This window comes from Crocodylus porosus, unplaced genomic scaffold (genome assembly GCF_001723895.1).
Source record: "Crocodylus porosus isolate Cpor-Errol unplaced genomic scaffold, CroPor_comp1, whole genome shotgun sequence".
Taxonomy (NCBI): Eukaryota; Metazoa; Chordata; order Crocodylia; family Crocodylidae; genus Crocodylus; species Crocodylus porosus.
The window spans coordinates 5,396,160-5,414,885 of NW_017728923.1; the positions used below are offsets into that span (position 1 = coordinate 5,396,160).

Sequence of the window (18,726 nt, forward strand, 5' to 3'; positions counted from 1 at the left end):
CCAGTGAGAGCACAAGCAGCTTCTACCAGCCTGAGAGCCAGATGCAGAGCCCCCAGGGCACCTCCCTGTCCATTGGAGCCTTTGCCAGGACAGCAGTGCTTCCCCTCCTGGCCAGCAAAGCACTGTCAGACAGCTTTCCAACATGGTATCTCTGGAGAGGCACTGCTTCCTGCCCTTTGCAGTGGGCCACGGCTCTGCCTCCCATTGTTGCTGACTGCCCCTTCCCTGCTCTGCATGTGCTCTGTGAGGATGGAGAAGCTACCAGCTCCCCAGGTGCACTGCTATACAGCACCCTTGGTGCTAGTGTCATAGCAGGGGCTTTGTGCCAGCCAGGATTATGAGGTTTGCCTAGACTAATTGGGGGCTACTGGGCAGCTTGTTGGCTGGAACAAGCAGAGGAGCTCTGCTAACTAGGTGGCTGCCCAGCATTCTCTCTGGACATGTTTGCGTGCTTCCCTCGCCCAAGCTCAGATGGAGGGTCTGGCTGCTGTGTATCTTCAGCTCCTTGCTATGGACCGGCTCTCAGGCAAGCGGGGATGGGAAGGACACTTACGTTGGAGAGCATACGATATGCTTAGAGATGGGATCAGAGAGGTCCAAGGCCCAGCTGTGCTCCCTCAATCCTTTCAGGGATGGTGTCACTCCCCTCCCACCACCCTCTGCATATTCCTTTGGGTGGATTTAAGGTGGATTTGGATCCAGTGGATTGCACTGGAAACTGGGATTTCAGCCCCTCACCCCACATCCCTTCTGTGCCTCTCCCTTCCTCATCACAAAGCTGGTACCATGCCCTCAGAGGGTCCAGGCCTCAAGCACTGCTGTCTCTGTGTTTGCTGCCTCCTGTTTCCCTTCCCACAGGGCCTCTTACTGCAAGACTTGCCTCTCTGGGATCAGATCACTTGGGTATTAGCTTGTGGTATTAGCTACCTAGTAAATAAAGCCCCCTCTGTAGAGGGCAAGGCTCCCTGCCTCAGTTCCTTCCCGGCTCTATACAAAGATCTTGCCATGTTTGTATGGGTCAGGCCAATTTAAGGCTTTCTAGAGAAAGTGAGTTCTCTCAATGCCTATTTCTGACCTGACATGCCAGCCCTGGCATGGGGGAGATTGCCTGGCTGAGAGATCCCTGCTCCAAAGGTAGAACTGGGGCCTCTCCTGCTCCATTTTGGGTCAGTGTTTAATGAAGGGTAATAAGCAACAGGCTTATCTGCTCCAGGGCAAAGACCTCTATGGCATGCCCTACCTTTGGGTTGCCTGTGGCGTAAAACAGAGGTCAGCAACCTACAGCTTTCAGACTGGATCTAGCCTATGGAGCCTGGGGGCTCTGATAGCAGGGGGTCCACCCACATGGCACTTAGGCAGTGGGGAGAAGTGGCAGTGCTGTGAGGAGGGTTGCAGGAGGGGGACAGATGTATGACTGTGGCAGGTACCAACCCAGACTGAACTTGGAGCTAAGCTCTGTTGAACTACCCTCACCCCCCACCCTCATCCCTGCTCCAAAATATTGTTGATTCCTGGCAGAAAGTCAGGCTTGTCTAGGACCCCTTCATCTACTTCCAGGGCTGCCATGGTGAAGCACACCACACCTCATTCTGCATATTTGCTCCCTCTCCATGTGTGCCTGAAATGAGGCAGAGCAGCTGTCTCAGAGTGGCCCTCTACATGTGCCCTGGCATGGCTTTTGGGCTTACCCTCTGTCCCAGACACCCTTCTTGGCATGGACTCAGGGGACCTTTGCTCCAGGACAACCAGCTCTTCCTTTCTACTCAGGGTGCTAGTACAGGGGACGAGGCCCTTTATTCTAGGTCACTAATAGCCCAGCCCATATATTAGGTACCTTTATACCCAGAGGGTTACAATCAGGGCAGCTTTCTTGTGATCTCCTCTCTGGCCCCACTGTTTCCCTGGGTGCCAGTTTCCTTCTCTCGCTGCATGGAAGGGAGGTGGCTGAGTTTCCATCAGGGTGTATGCACTGTGCAGTCTGCTGGGCCTGCTTAGAGAAACCAGCAAGAGTCAGCATGGCCCTGGATAACTTGGGCTCTGCAGAACAGCAGCTTGTTGCTCACATTGAGTGAGTCTCCCCAGACTGTGAATGCTACAGGCAGGCCATGTGGCAAATGGTCTTGGAAAGCACCACAGGGTCCTGGAAGGGCACCAGCATAGGAGCACACTACCAGCCCTGGGCTGGGAGGCGGTTTGCAAATGCCAGGGTCAGGTTATGCTGACATGTCCAGCACTGCAGCCAACCTGCTGACTAAAGTCTGCTGCCATCCCTTTAATTATGTTGGCATTTCCTTCCTAAGCTGCCAGGTTCACAGTTTGGCCCCTGCCTTGGACAGGTCCAGCCTGTGTTGTGTTGAAGTTGGCCCTCCCAAGTCAGATTGTGCAAGTGAGCAGTTGGCCTGGCCCTCCCACAAGCCATCTTTGCCCCAGGGCAGAGATCTGCCCCGTACTCCAGAAGCCCTGCCACATCCTCTCTGCGCCTTTGTGCAGCGAGTTCCTGACTGCCTCCCTGACACAACTTGGCCTAGACAGAGCCAGCAACCAGCACCCCTGGCCCTCTCTCTGCTCTACTGGGCTTGGCCTCCATTATGTCCCACAGACCCCTTTGCCATGCCTCTATTTTCCAACCTCTCCTGTGAAGCCCTATGGCATATGATGACTGACCAGAGACATACTGGGAATGTTGCTGCTCTGATGGCTGGTGCTCAAGGCAGGATCCTGAGTGACTTGGCTTAGTGAACTGAGGCAACAGAGCCTGTCGTGTGCTCCCACTGGCAGGGCTGTGTCTGGATTGAGCTAAACAGGTTGGGACTCTGGTCACAACACAGGATTGCAAGAGGGGTCTATGTGCACTCCATCATGCATCAGCTCCATCAGCTGAAATGCTGGGAATGAAGGGGTTAATCTCATGGCTGCTGTAGCTTGCAGGCTTAACACTAATCATCAGCGCTTACACCTAATAAAGGGGGGAGACAGGAAAGGGGGGAACAGAATGAGCCAGGGCACAGAAAGGAGCTGGAAGGGACTAGAAGGGATGCAGACAAAGCCCCAGTTCTTTGGAGGCAGTAAGCCGGCCTGAGCGTGGCTGTTAATGCTTGCTGGCTGCTTGCTTTGCCAACGGCCCGAGTGAGCACACAGAGGAGGGAGTGCTAAATCCATCACTGCCTGCCGCCGCATTGGCCGTACTTCCACCCATCAGGTCCAGACCCCAGATACTTGCTGGATTATTCATATTTTCCAGCTGTGGCCCAAATCCCCTGGTCTCACTTAGCTGCCCGCCTGGCTGGGCGGGTGCTGTTTTCTCATTAATGTGGCTGACGAGGAGGCCTGTTTCTGAAGTCATTTGCCTTGAATCTTGAGTCTGGGGCCAGACTCCCTCACTGAGAGCTCCTTGCCTGGTGGGATGGTTTCTCCCCTCCCCCTGCTTGACTGGCCTTCCACCTCCCACAGAGTTTGAACAGGCAGCCTGGACAGCTGACCAGGGTCAAGATGGTCTGGACAGCCCCTGTGGGGGGCTTCTGCTGCCCTTTGCAGCAGTAATAGATGCGAGGGAGATGGCCTGTCTCTGTCATGGCAGTGGGAGGGGCACAGGGTGAAAGCAAAAAGGCAGAACACATGGCATAGCTCAACTTTAACAACAGACAGACTGACAAGACAGGCACTCCCTGGAGCAGGCGGCTCCCCTGGGCTGTGGGTAGGGGACCTCTGCAGGGATGTCTGCTAAGGTAGAGATGCAAGCACACTCCACCCTTGGGCTGACTGCACTGGGGTCAAGGACTGGCTGGGCTCAAGCACAGTGGTGCTCAGGTTCTCACCAGAGCCAGCACAGGGTGGGCGCTGACCCTGCCCACTGCTTGCTCTTCTCCCTGAGGCTAAGGGGGTTTAGGCTTCATCAAAAGCAGGGGGCAGCTACATTTTGGAATAGGGGGCCACTTTAACAGAGCATTGCTCTGAGTTTGGACTGCTTCCAGCTTGGTCCATGCTGTCACCACAGCCACACGCTCCTCCCAGCAGTGTTGCTGCCTGGCCAAGCCCTCTGCTAGCAAACCCCCATGGTTCCATAGGCCAGGTAAAAGGGGCTCTGTGGGCCAAAATTCAGCCCATAGGCTGTAAGTTGCTGACCCCTGCTCTACAGTGTCCCACATGTGCTGCTGGCTGGACACCCAGCTGTTCTGCTTATGCTCAGGGAGGAAGTGGGCCTGTCTGTGCTGGTCTCTGGGTCCATCCTGTGGGCCAGGCTGGCATCTAAGAGCTTGCTCATGGCAGCAGCAGCCCCTAAACTTTACATGGGGATGGCCAGCTGGGGCCAAGAGGGTATGGTGTTTCCTTTCCCACTGGGCACTGTGAGGAGGGGGCTCTTGAGAGAGTGCTGTAGGGGCTACGAGGGACCCTGGGTGAGGTAATTCCAGAGCATCTAGGGTGCTGCTCCTCTTCCCTTGCCCAGCCCTGGAGTCCGTTGCTCATTGTCCCCTATCCTTGAACAAAGAGCCAGACACAGCTCTGGGCTCCTCGTACCCTCACAGTAGTCCCTGTATTTAACACTTGTGTCAAGGGGAGACTAAAAACTGCAGCCAGGCTGGGACCCAGTGTGCCAGGGGCCACACAAGCACCCTACCTCAAAGCGCTTGAGGCAGCAACCTAGCACTCTTGACCTCCATTCCCTCCACCAGCCCTGCCAGTGTCCCTTTCCCCCAGCCTGCTCTCTACCCCTTGCTGCCATGGTGCATCCTGGTGTTGAAATCAGCCTGTGTAGCACACCTCCCTGCCTCACTTCTCCATCCCTTCTTGACCAGGAATATGTGTGTGAAGCCTTGTGCCTTTTTGTGCCTCCACAATAGTACTGCAGCAGCAGTGGCCTGTTGTAATGTATCACAGGACAGCACCACCACCGGCCCCATTGTAGGTCAGAAGGTCTCAAAGGGAAGCCGGTGACCTCCCCTTTATCCCCACCTGCTAAGGGGTACCCCCTCACCACACTGCTGGTAACTGGTATAGAGGGGTAACTAGAGTCACAGAGTATGCTGTCTGCCTCTCAGCTTGCAAGTCCCCACCCCTACTACAGAAACACCTCTGATCATGTGCTTTGCTGATAATGGTGGTACAAACAGAGAAGCAGGGAGTGCAGGACAGACTGGTCAGTATGGGTAGCTCTCTGCCCTACCCTCACCAGCAGCCCATATACAGCACTCAAAGAATTAAGACAAGGGGCAGACCCTGGAGCCCCCTCACTGTGACCTGGAGAGTGCTGGCCTCCCTCCAGGCTGGCCCAGGCAGCATCTGCCTCCTGTGTTCAGGGGCTGGGGCTTGATGCCTCTTCAGGGAGGGAGTCTGGTGGAAACACCATGTATCTGGGTCCATGAAGGCAATTTTCCTGAAGTGTTCCTGAGGATAACTGTTCTTCTGATGTGGTTTAGTACCCGCTGAGGTGTTGGGGCTTAAAGCCCACGTTATGGAAATGGGAGGCTCCTCCCTAGCTTGCTTCTGCAGCCATATGAGGGCAGGTGAAACTTGGGGGCATCCAAACCCCAAGCCTCCGAGCTTAGGCCTGCACGTAGGATGCCTGCCGAAAGACTGGAAATATCTGAAGCCCCTGGTAGGGGTGGAGGATGTTTGCTAGTTGTAGGGCCATTTATGGTTCTGGACTGACTCACAGATTTGGACTTGATTTGGCTGATTTGGCTTGGAACACAAAAAATTTCTTTAAAAAAAAAGGGGTCTGGTGGAATAGTCCCCAGAGAACAGTTGTGTGGGGCTGGGCAGTGTGGCACATGTCCCCCACTCTCGCTGCAGTGAAACAGCAGCAGAGCTGCTGGGGGAGCTCTCAGCTCCCTCCCCTACCTGCTGTGCTCCCCCAGGGAGCAGCTTCCTAAGAAAGCTCCCTTCAGAGGGGAGCTCCTCTCCCAAGCAGCATGCAAGGGGCAGGTGCAGAGATAGTGGGGCATGTAGTGCAGCAACCATGTCCCTCATGTCTCTCCTTGGTTCTGGGATGTGCCCATGGGAGGATGTAGCCCACAACTATGTCCTTTTGAAAACCCTGGGGTGACAGAGAGGTGCCAGGGTGCACTGCCTGGCTGCCATGCCAACCATGCAGTAAGCACCTCTGCTTTAGGGATGATCAAGTCTGCACGGAGACTTCAGTTTCCATGCCCTTAGGGTTGTAAAGAAGACCACGTCCACCATTGTCAAGCATCAAGTTGTGCAGCAGAGAAGGCTCAGGGTGGGGGCAGGGGTGCTTTGTACAAGCAGTAAGTTTCAGTTTGCTGTGGGAGGGGCTGTGGGGACAGTGGCAGCCCTACAAAACCCACCTCCCCTTTCCCGTGAGGCAGCCGTGGCCTGTGGGGGAGGGAATTAGATCATGGAGGGTGGGGAGAGCCCTTCCCTCCCTCTTCCCAGAGGAGGTGGAGTCCCTTCCACTCACTGTGTGTCCCCGAGCGGTGGCAGCTGGGCACTGTCCCGGGCGGTGGCAGCTGGGCACTGTGTGCCTGGCCAGTTTGATAGCATGCCCAGGCCTCAGGAATGTGGGGCATTCACCAGGCGCATGGGTGCTGCTGTTCCTGTTCAGAGCCCTGGTGGCATTGTGTGTAGGGTGTCACCATTGCTCACATAGGAGCCGTCAACTCCCCCTCCTAATTGAGGGGCAAGTAAGAGGAAGACTGAAAGTCTCAGCAGCTTCTACCAGTGGGTGACTACCATAAGGCCTCAGCGAGCCAGCTGGGACAGCCTGGAGTCTGCAAGGTCCTAGACAGCAGCAGGGGTTTAACCCCATGTTGGCTTTATCCCCTTCTCCCTCACCCACCACATGAAGCAAACTGATGCAGTCCATGCCCATGCATCTCAGCAGGGCTCCCCCACTGCTGCAGGGCCCAGTCCCTTTGGAGCCAGTGGTTGGAGCCATAAGTTAAACCCTGAGAGCCTGAATCCACTGCTGCTTGTGGCACTGTGCTGCTCCTGGATTCTGCAAAATAGGTCCTGATTTATGCATGAGAAAAGGGGAGGAGAGTGATATTTACTGCCTTCTACTGGGCAGCAGCTGAAGTCCAAACCACTACAGTTCCTGCCTTGCATCAACTAATCATCCCTCCCCTGCCCCACCAGACTGTCTCATGCTGTGGCAGGGGTTGTGCCTGGAAGCTGTGCACTGACCTACAAGTAGCAGGGCTCCTTTGTGATGTGCCCATTGGAAAGGCTGTGCCCTGGGGGTTGATGATGTGGGTCCATGGTGACATCCCATGTTTTGTGCTTTCCTGTTCAGATCCTGGATTTGGGACTGTTGAACCTCCTTTACCAGCCTCCTGATCTAAGGGCCTGGGCGTGTACAGGGAGAACCTTGGGATCTCATTTTTAGCTGGACTTGGTATTCTCTTCCCTCTTCATCCAGAGATCCCAACCCAGATCCAAGGCTCCTGGCTGCCCCCCTTGACTGCACAGTAGAAACATCTCTGGCTCTCTACTGGGCCCGAGGCCTGCTCCAGTCAGGTGCATGTGCCATGAAAGCCAGTCTAAGCCAAAACATCCTACTGGCATCATCTCACTAAGTTGCCTGTCATGTACCTCTCACCATGGCATCTAGGTACCCTAAATGGCCCTTGTTTTACAAAGTGCTTTTCACTGAGGGGCTGGGGAGCAGACATTGGGCTGGCAGCACCCTGGGAGGAGGAATTTGTCTGAGTGGCTGATCTCTGTGGATGCGATGGTGGCCCAGTGAAGGGAGTGGGGAGTATGTAAAATGAAGGGAAGGGAGTATGAAGGGATGTCATCCTGCTGGTCTGTGTGAGGGGTCTTTGCAGGTAGATGGGGACTTGGATCAGGCTAACTAGCACCTCTCCTGCCTGGCAAGCTGAACTGTAGGAGAGGCTTCAGCAAGGTGGCCAGTGTTGCCCATGTCATGTGATGAAATGAGTCCTGCAGTCCATTCTTCTCCTGGCCCCCCTCAGGTGCATATAATGCAGCTATTGTCACTGGCACTCACCAGACCTGAGCCAGCCCTGTGCTTTAGGAGCTCCCAAGTGCTGGGCTGCACACAGCAGCTCTGCACCATTTCTTGGTGGGGGAGCAGCCACAGCGTGCATCTGTGCACGTGGGTTTGGCAGAGGCCCTGTGCTCCCCCCTGCACTGTGGGAGTGCTCCCCACCCAGGCGCAGGCGCTGCTGGAAGAATGCAGCTCTTGCAGGCGCATGGAGCTGACCAGGCTGTGTCAGGTTGCAGGCGCAACTTCCCCCCACTCCCTGTCAGCCAGTTTCTGCACAGGGCAAGCAATCCTCCCTGACAAGTCCTGCCTGCTCAGATGTGTGCCCCAAGCAGGCAGGGGGTCAGGCTTAGCCACTTAATCCCCTCTCCTTCAGCCTGACCTGAGCCCAACCCATCCCCCTCCTCCTGCTGCTCTCCTCTTCCCCCTTCCCCATTTAATTAAATCTCTGAGGCAGCCCCGGAGGAATGTGCAGGCCATTTATTGCATTCCCTCCAGTGGGGGCCCAGGCCATGGTGCACGTGGAGCCCCTGAAGCTGACTGCCAAGCACTGCTTCCGTCTGTCTTCCTAGCAGAGAAGGGGATTTTGCAGCCTGTCTGAGCCGCCTGCCCCCTGCTCCCATCCTGCTCCTCCCTCCACATCAGCCTTCCAGGCCTGAACGTCTGACCCCAGCCCACAGTGCACTCCCCCCTCCAGGTGCGGGGGACGAGAAAAACCAGCAGGGCGGTTTTCTTTTAAAGTCAAGCAGCTCCACAGAGCCCAGATGGTGTGTAACCCTGGTGCGGGGGAGGGCTGGCATTTCCACCTTGAACTGCCCCCACCTTCTGTGCTGCCTGGCACAACCTCGTAGCACTGGCCTACATTCCCATCCCCTGACTCCAGCTGCTGTTCTTAGCCAGGGCTCAGCAGGTGAGGCAGCCCCACCCAGGCAGGAGTCAGGGTAAGGTGAGTTGCCAGGATGGTGGAGGTTTGTGCACAGTATAAAAATAGTAATTAAACACTCTGGTGTCATGAGCATAAGGGCACCGCCTTGCAACTGCCTTTGGGCAATCTCTAGGGGCAGGCTGAACCGGGAGGCCAAGGGATGAGTGAGCTAGGGAGTGTGGATATGTTGTGTCACTTGTGACAGGTCAGGGCTCAAAGTAGGGCAGATTGTCTTGTTGTCCATGTTGTGTGGCACCTGCTGTAGCAGCAGACCTGCTCTGGCTGCCAGCTGGCCCCGGCATAACTCAGAGTGGCATCACAGGGCAGGGCGGCCAGTGTTTGTATGATCGGAGGGTCCTGTGGGCACAGGGGGCTGATTTGGGAGCGTCTGCATTGTCTGCCTTCAAGAGGTGGGGAGGCCTGGGAGCCAGGGTGATAGTGAGAAGTGCCTAGGGAGCCCTCCCCACTAGCTGGCTGGGCCATGTGGCCCCCTTCTCCATAGAGCAGGAGCAGTGGGCAAGGGGCTGCAGCACTGCATGGGCTGAATGTCAGGAAATGGAGCCTCTCTGAGAGTACTTCCTTGAACTACAAGATGCCTTGCCCACCCCCCAGCCCACTCTCCAGCCCAGCCTGCCCAGGAGCCCACCCCTGCTATGCCAGCTGCTCCAAGCCTTGGCAGCAACCTGTGTCAGCACTGCCCCACCCCGTGCCATACCAGACACCCAGAAATAGCCACATGGAGCTCAGCCCAGCTGTCACATCAAAGAAGCCTCCTCGCTGCTGAGCACTGTCTTGTGCCACCTCAGCCTGGCAAGGCCCTGGCATGCTCAGTGCAGAAGTGTGCCTCCAAATAAGCAGGCCAGCCAAATCCCCAGGGCTGGGGCTGGAATGCTGGCGTCAGCCTGGGACGTGTGCTAGAGACTCAGGCAGTCTGAGCTGGCCACCAACGCTCCAGCACCGGGCTACTGCAGTACCTGAACATGGGAGTGGGAGAGTGGATGGATTTTTTAAAGTGATGCTCTGTCAGTGGTTGCACACCCCTGATGGGGTGAGAGGAAGCCCCTTCCTGTCAGCATCACAACTTTTTGCAATAGCTTAGTTCCCCTCTCTCCCAAACCTGCCCAGGGTGCCTGGCTTCGTTGGCAGTTTCCTGCCAGCTGCTCTCCCTTATGCCACTTGTGTCTCTCACCCTGCCCTGCTGGGGGCTGTGATGAGGCCTAGCTGTCCCTAAGGTGGTGTAGGGGGAAAGCAGGGCCTGCAGTGTGGTCCCTGCTCAGAACCAGGGCCCCTTGCATGCCAGGGTTTTGGGGTGGGCAGCCCAGCCTCTGCCACAGAGCCAAGTGCAGGGAACTGAATGTTTTAGCTCCTGTACTCAAGGAAGTGTCTTCCCTGTGGGCAGCCCGTGTCCTGCTGTCTGCCTGAGACAGGGACCTGCCCCACTTGCCCCCAGCACATGGACTCCTGATGCCATGGTTTTTAATAGCAATGCTGTTAACCATTTCATTGCTGGCCACCACGTAGCTAATACAGAAAGTCCTCAGATGCAAAGTACCTCCATATGACACAGGTGCCGGAAGTCCTACTTGCCCAAACTGCTGCCCTCCCCCTCTCCTTCTGTGCTGTCCTTTTTTTTTTTGTGGAAAACTTTTTGTATCCCAGATCAAATTAACCAAATCAGTTCTGAATCCTTTCAACTGAGTAAAACTCAATTGTTTCCTCATATGTGGCAGTACAACCGACAAGTATCCTCTACCCCAGACTTTTCAGCTGGGGGCTTTAGATACTCCCAGATCCATTGGCGGGCATCCTACATACAGGACCAAGCGTGGAGGCTTGGGGTTTGGATGCCCTGCAAGTCTCACTTGCCCTTAGCCAACCGCCACAGGAACAAGCTAGGGAGGAGTCTCCCACGTCCATAAAGTAGGTGTGTAGCTGAGATTTTCCCATTAGAAGCTGGCCACTGGGAAGCTAATTACAAGACTCATAGGGTATCCTGTCAACAGTGCATTGGACAGGGGTGCACCCTCCACTACACAATACCATTCAAGTCCATCTCGGTCTGGACAACAGACCTTGATCTTAGTCCACTCCTTCTGTGCTGTAGTTACACAGGAGTCCATGGCTCACAGGAACAAAGAAGAAGGCAGAAAGTCAGTGAAACTGCTGGGAAAAGGAGTAACAGAGCCACAGCCCTACCCACCCACTCACCCTCCCCCCATCACAGCCTTCTGTATTGACTCTTGAAGACTTAGATCAAGTATAGTGGCTTCTTAACCTGGCAGGGGAAATGCCATGTATCTGTATCCATGAAGGTAGTTTTCCTGAACCACACCGCACAAGAACTGATCTTCTGGTGAGGTTCAGTACCCGCTGAGGTGTAGTGGCTTTAAGCCCAGTTTATGGAAATGGGAGTCTCCTCCCTTGCTTGCTCTGAGGGTCTTATGGCTAGCAAGCAAAACTTGGGGGCATCCAAGCCTCTTGGCTTGGGCCTGCAAGTAGGATGCCCGCCAAAGGTTTTGAAGCCACAGGTGTGGGTGGCGTATGTTTGCCTGTAGTAGGGCCACTTGTGGTTCTGGACTCTTAGATTTGGAATTAGTTTTGGCTAATTTGGCCTCAGATACAAATTTAAAAAAACCAAAAAAACACATAAAAAACCTGCTGCTGCAGACTGACCTCTGGGTGCTGCAGAATCCTGGGCTTTGCCCTGGGACTTGACCCATATGGCCTGTAGTACATGCAGGCTCCAGACCTTGGGCATATAGGGAACATACCTGGGAGCATGTGTGCCCATATGTTCCTGATCTCTAGAGCCTGCCCTTCCATGGGTTCCATTGTCCTGCTCAGCCAGAAGCATTTGGGCTTCTCAGGGTCCCAGATGAAGCCAGATCCTTCAGCATTGGTTGCTGTACTCTTCTTTTGCAGCAGTGAAGGTTCACAGGGCATGTGTGACAACCAGAGGCCCCTGCTGTAGGTTACAGAGCAAGGGCAAGCCAGGGTATAGGGCTGCAGGGAGGAATGTGAGGAACCCCAAAAACCTGCTGCTGCTGAGGGGGACAACACACTGGGAATGCTGCTCTTACAGTGTATGTGAATAGCTCTGGGTGGCCCTGGGCTTGTGGGTGGCCAGTATACCTAGCTCCTTCCCTCCCCAGTGGCAGGTGCACAAGGTGAAGGTTGTCTTGTATCTAGCTTTGACAGCAGCAGAGAGTACCATAGCTCCTTAGGGATCTTGCCACCCCAGGGGCCCATTCCCAGAGAGCTGCTGCTGACAGCTGTCAGGGGTGAACTGCCATGATGCCAAGCACAGCACTGTACTAGCATACACAGTCCCACTGCTAAGGTTACCAACATCTTTGGCTTGTTAGAAGCTGGCATCTCCCTTTGAGCTCCCATTCCCCCATGACACTTCTGGTTCAACTCTGGGACACCTCCAGCCTGTCTCCATGCTCCCAGCCAGGCAGCAATGGCCCTGTGCTCCCAGGCCTCCTTGGCAGAGGTGAGCAATAGCAGCTCCAAGGGCTGCAGGCAGAGGAGACCCCAGCAGCATGTGAGGCAGCACATCGCTTCAGCCCTGCTTGCTCCTCATGCCGGCCAAGCCGGATAGAGCTCTGGAGGGCTTCCAGCCAGGCTGCTTATTAACAGAACCCCCTTCCTGTATGTGACACTCTATTTACAGAACCTCCCTTATCCCACTAACAAAAGGGAGAAGAAAATAAACTTCAGGCAGCTAGGGTCGAGCCTTCCCGTCCCCCAGCACCTGGGGCAGGCAGGCAGGACTGCAGCCCTTTACCACTGCACACTGTTTATTCAACACAGCCCCCAACCTCCCCACAAGTCCTTCTGCTCTGGTTGAGGAGTCTGAAGTCCTAGCTGTCTTTTCATTCATGCTAACACAGCACATTGTGGTAGCGTTACCCATGCATCCAGACTGCCAGCCGTGGGCACCCGAGCTGGCATCCCCACCCTTTGTGCCAGAGCTAATACCCCCAGGGTGGACCCTCATACTTTGGATCCTGGCTTGCTCCATTCCCTGTCTCATCATAAGCATCCATACCTTCATGGGAGATAATGCCAGCGAGGCACACAGCTGCATAGAGGGCAGTACCTGGGACCTTCCTCTCCCTGTCCAACTGCTGCTGAGGTTGGCACCCATCAGTCTGAGGCCTACTCCCCCCTCATCCCACTGCACCTCCAGGCTCAGCACTTGGGGGGCCCAGTTTACCAAATGAGTTTGGCACCAACAGCTTTGTGGAATTGGGCTCCCCTAAAGTGGGGGGGTGAGGGGGATGCTATTTCCTCCTGTTACCTCCTGCCCCCTTCCTAGGGGAACCTGACATGTGTCCTGTGTGCCCTCCATGACGTGCCTTACCCCATGAGGTCGGGGCAGGAGTTGCTGTGCTGCTGCCCAGGGTGGGAGCTGGTCCCTGCCCACTGTTCTAGCCATACGGGGCATCTGGCAGTTGCCAGTGTCCTGTTCTCAGCCCATGGCAACCAAGTGGCTCTTTCTGCAGGGTGCCTGGGTGGAGGGAGTTTTATTGTGAGGTGGAAGGAGGGCTGGGGGGTGAGGGATTAGCTGACCAATTTGTAATTGTTTCTAGTTAATAATTGGAGGGGAGCAGAGCCGAGCCCAGTGGAAAGCCTGTCTCCCCCCGCCCCCCAAGACTCTGTGGCTTTGGTTACAGCAGTCCGATCTTATCAGGGTTTCACAGTACATTAAGCTTTACAAGTCACTTGTAAATCAGATCAGGAGTGTGATAAGTGCAGAGCAAGAGGGTCTGTGTGGGGAGGGGAGGAGTTAAGAGGTGGGAGTTTTTTAGCTTGGAATAAAGTGCCAGACTTTTCCCTCCTGAAAGACAAAGGGCTGGTTTGCCTCTGGAATCCAGGTGGAGGGGGGAGCCGATGTATGCGACCCTTCCCCTCTGCATTGCAGTGGCACTTTTCCCCCCAACTCCTTCTTAATTCCAGTGCCCCAGGGGCTACAGTCCTATGCAGGTCTGAATTGGCCAAGCATGGAGCAGGAACTTTTTGTGCCAAGCCCGCAAGTGGGGCAACTTTCCTCTTTGCAAAGTACACCTCCAACAGCAGAGCCGTGACAGCTGGGGAAGCATAGCAGCCCCTCCTGGCCAGAGGCTCTGCCCAGCCTGTGTCCCAGGTGAATTCAGCTTGGGATGGGATTGCTTCCCTGAGGAGCAGAGCTAGCTAGGGGACAAGGGGCATCCTTGGGGAAAGAATGGACTGGGAAGGAATAAATAGAGTAAAGCACACATGTACGCAAACATCTTCCACCATCCAGGCAGCTGACTCTGTCTCTGGCTGCTCGACTGAAATGCCCTTTAGACAGGCACCTCTGTGCTGGGCCAGTTGTCTACCTGCACATTTTCTCTGGACACAGGTAAAGCAAACAGGCAGCAGCCCCCTTGTCCTGAGGAGAGGTTTGATTCCTAAAGCAAACATCTTGGGGGCAATGATACCTGGTTCAACATAGGCTTATGTCCACTATCCGTTTACTTCCCCTGAGTGCTGCCCCATCCATTGACAGTGCATGCCCCTTCCCCAAGGCACTGGTGACCCTGTCCTCTCTAGGGTGCCAGGGCAGAAAAGCCAGGGAGTACCAGGCAAACTCAGTGCACAAGACAAAGTCAGCGTAGAACAAAGCTAGGCTGGGACTTACCAAGTGCCGGGAGTGGGCGCGCAGGAGGTTGGCTGTGCTGCAACGTAGCTGGGGAGTGCTGGAGGGGCAAGCGTCCTGTCTATAGCAGGGTAGAAGGGGAATCTGGCCCCATCACCCCGTGCGGGGTGGGATGGATTCTGAAGGCGGAAAAAGCAAAGATCCACCCTGAGCCCGGCTGTGGGAGCAGTAGGAGCTGCTGTGCCTGTCCCTCCGTCTCCCTCTGCAGATCAGCCAGCCCTGGGACAACTGCAAGTTTTTTAACCAGAGACTAGTCTAAGTTGTTGCCTTTAGAGGAAAGTAGGAGGAGCTGGGCAGCGAGTGGGTGGCACCCTGAACCCTCCATCTTGGGCTGGCCCTCTGATTGGCTGCAGGACTTGACACAGCCTGGAGGAGGCATGGGGAAAGTGGAGGAAAACTGGCTTTAATTTCCCTTAACTCCTTTTGGGCACAGGCAGCACATTCCATTGTCTGCGGGCGCAGACAATGGCTCTGCTGGAGGAAGCAGGCACAGGGGTTTGCTGCCCTGCCCAACACTGTGCCATGCGCTGTAGCCCGGTGGAAACCCTACCTGTCTGCCCCATGGCAGCGTGACACCACCAAGTTAAAGCCAAAGAGGACTCAACCAGGAAGCTGGGAGGCATCTGTTACCTGCTTGCTCCATCCACTCCATGCATTGACCTGGTATTGCAGTGCTTCCAGGACTGGTGCAAAAAAACAGAAAAAAAAAAAAAAAAAATCTGTTACCTGCTTGGAAGGTGCTGAGCAGTGCTGCCCCTCCCACCCTCCTGTGCCCAGTCTTAGAGGCCCTGATTTCCCCTCCTCTTCTGGGAAAAGGGATTCCTGTGTCCCTTCAGGCCTGGCCCCCAAACAGGAGCCCAGAATGCTGATCCACCTTGTCTCCAATGCTGGGATCTCTATGGAGGTAGGGATGCAGTAAGACCTCTGCTGTGGGCTGTGCTGTACCCTGGGCTGCAGCAGGCAAGAGGTGCCATGGGATTGATGGAGCTGGTGGTAGCTAGGAAGTATCAGGTGCAGTGACTCATGTCTGGTGCTTTTGCTTCACCCCCAGTTGAGGGCTCATTGGGATCTTGGGTCATGGGAGCTTGTGTCTCCTGCCTGTTGGCAGTAGTGGTCTTTGATGTCTTTCCCAATGGGGTTTACTGAAGTACTAAATGAGCAAAAACTGGGGATGGGGGTGCTGTGAAGATGTGCCATGGGACCCTTAGCACTGAGTTGCTGACTACAGCTGACAGGCCATGGGACCCTGTTTGTTGTCTGGAAATGAGCGCCTGACCCTGTTCAGGTTGGTGGCAGAGATCACAGTGAGTCCATGGGGCCTTCTTCCCCTCAGTACAGTCTGTGTGTGTGCTGTTCCCAGGGCAGGGGGTAGTTGGCACAGGCCTGGGGTGAGGGTTGGGGTCACATCTGGGGCTGGCACTGGCAGCAGGGAGAGGGCTCAGTGTGGGCCAGTGTCACTGTGCAACATGTTGACTCCTGAGCATGCTGAGCTTGGTGACCAATGGGATGGGGGATTTGCAGCCCAGGAGGGTGACAAGGAGGAATTGTCCCATCTGGACGTCCAGAGCATCAGTGGGCTGAGCACACGGCCCTCTTGTGGCATGTAGGGAACAGGTGTCCACGTCACACAGCTCATTGGGTTTGGTGACTAACTCGCCTGCTTGTTAGCAGGTTCAAGGGAGCCAGAGTGGTTGCTGGGCCTGCAGACCCCCTCCCCTCACCACCGTAGTCAGCTCCCTGCAAAACAGGCCAAGATATGGTAATGGGGGCAGTGAACACCCTTCTACCCAGTCACTCGTACCAGGAGGCTGCCAGCCTTCCCCTCGTCTGCTTTACTGCAGACAGAGCTGGTGGTGTCCAAGGCTGTGAATGAGGCTGGGGGGAGTCATACAAATAATGACCCATTTTGCATGAGGAAATTAAGCTGCGTACCTGGGAAGTGCCAGCTGATACATGGCAGGCTGCCACAACCTGCCGCAGCCATGGCACTACCTGCCCCCAGCACCCACACCTGCTGGACTAGTGCTGGCAGTGTTTGTATAGCTGGTCATGCTAATAGTTATTGAAGCGGGAGGGAAATACACCCTTTGCAGAGCCAAAAGTTCCCAAGCACCCCACGGGCCTGCTGTTTGCTTAGCGCCACTCCTCCTCACCACAGTGAGAACCTCAGCAGCGTGGCATCTTGGGTCACGAGCCTCCCTGTATGTGAGGAACATTTTGTGGCTGCAGCAGGAGTTTTGTTGCTGCCTTCGGCCCTGACAGCTTTCTAGTGCTCCCACTGATGATTCAGGGAAAAGCCCTGTAGCTGTGCCCAGAGCTGAGTGGCCACTGAATCCCCAGCATACTGGGGGGAGATGAGACCCCAGCCCTGAGTCATACTGGTAGCAGCAGTGCCTAGGAAGGGTGTTCAGAACCTCATGAGCATGTCCATGGTCTGGCATACTGTAGCATCTCCTCTGAACAGGGCAAGCGAACCTGGCACCTCCTGCATAGGTGTATTGCCACAGATGTGCCTGGCAGCATCACTCCTGTGCCCTTGGCAAGCATACTTCATGTGTGCAGCTGTCTGGTTCATGACATAGTATGTGCAGCCAAGCAAAGCCAGCAAACTTATGATGCAGTGTTAAAAACACAGATTGATGCCCAAGATTCCTGTGTGACCTGTCAAACTCCCACAAACTCCTGGGTGGGGCCTGTTCCCCACCTCTCATGCACACACACATCCCTTTCCTCTGTCACTATGCTGCTTTCACACTGTCATTGAGGCTTGGCTTGACAGAAGAAGTAGGCTCCCAGCTTGCTACTCCATTGCCTCTAGTTTTTGTGTCAAGACTCTTTTTTAAAGGGGGAAAAATTCTCATGCTAGGGCTTTGCTTTGACGTCTGTCTGCTGTTGAGCTAAAATGTTATTCATCTTGCAGAATCCCCACATTGTTGGGAGGGAAAGGCTGAGTTTTGATTTTTTTTTATGAGCAAGTCATTTCCCCCACTGTGGACATGTAGGCACCTTTGGGGTGGAACCTAGAGACAGGTGAGTTGTGCCTTGCAGTCATGGTCTTGATGTAGCCTGATTATTCAGGGGCATAAATTACCAATAAAAGGCCCTTTATGTATGTATGGCATAACCATGCTCCAGAATCTAAGCTTTCATTGTCTGTAGACCTTATGGTGTGGAAGAAGGTATACCTTAAAACTGTGAACTGGGTATAGCAGATGTAGCTGTGTCTGCCTAAGTCTGCAGACAGCCTGAAACGAAAGCTTTGACAAAAATGTGTCCCACTTCAATCATTTCGGTGGAGTGCTTGAATTGTTCTTGAATTGCCAGCCCCCTTAACACTGTCCCAGCAGTCATTTCAGCAGCACATGTCAAATGCATCCCTCCTAATGATGGATACAGGCAGAGGCATGTACTGAGTGTGGGTGACCTAGAGCTGTTCATTGCCATAAAGCAGGGGTTCTCAAACTGTGGGTCGTGCCCTTCGGGAGCAACTTAAAAGGGGACTGCAAATTTCCCAGGGGGTATGCACGGCAGAGTGGGGAAGCAGTGTGCAGTGGTGGCGCAGAGTGGTGGATGGTGGCAACAGCTGCCACGTGAGAGCTCCCTGTCCCCTGCTGCCACCATCCAGCACTTGGGGTCATGGTATCACAAAGTTTGAGAACCCCTACCATAAAGGTTTGCTTGAATGGGGTAGCAAGGAATGCAAATACTTTCCCTCCACTCCCCGCAGATGTTAAGTTACCTCTGTCCCTGCCAAAAAAGGAGAGGGAGAGGAGAGCTTCACTTCTCTTTTCCACTACCAGGAGTGTCAAAAAACTAACCTGATTCCCCTGCACCTCTGGACCCCACAGCCCAGAATGGCCAGCTTGCCACCAACAGTCCTCCAGTGCCATTCAAGATGGCAAGTGTCCGTGGCAAACTGAAAATGAGGGGCATAAGAAGTTTGTGCTTTCTTACTGTAAAATCACAGTAAATAACCAGTGTTCCCTGTCTGCCAAGGGTTGTGGGGAGGGAGAACTTGAGAAGTTGGTGCTACATAATCCAGGTACTTTGGGTTAGCCATACTTTGGGTTAGGACATAGGGTCTTGACAATGGCAGTTTTGGGACAGGAAGTCACTGCTAAGGCAGCCACTTCTCTCTGGATTTCC

General features: G+C 54.8%; 2 protein-coding genes across 2 annotated transcripts in view; one reads left to right on the plus strand and one right to left on the minus strand.

Annotated features, from left to right (window-relative positions):
- VASN (vasorin) overlaps positions 1-14,820 on the minus strand; it is a 30,482-nt gene extending 15,662 nt beyond the window's left edge. The window contains exon 1 of the mRNA XM_019540002.1: positions 14,563-14,820. The gene's annotated coding sequence lies outside the window, so the exon portion shown is untranslated. The remainder of the gene's footprint in view (positions 1-14,562) is intronic.
- CORO7 (coronin 7) overlaps positions 1-18,726 on the plus strand; it is a 195,211-nt gene that overhangs the window by 132,448 nt on the left and 44,037 nt on the right. The gene's annotated exons all lie outside the window — the stretch shown is intronic.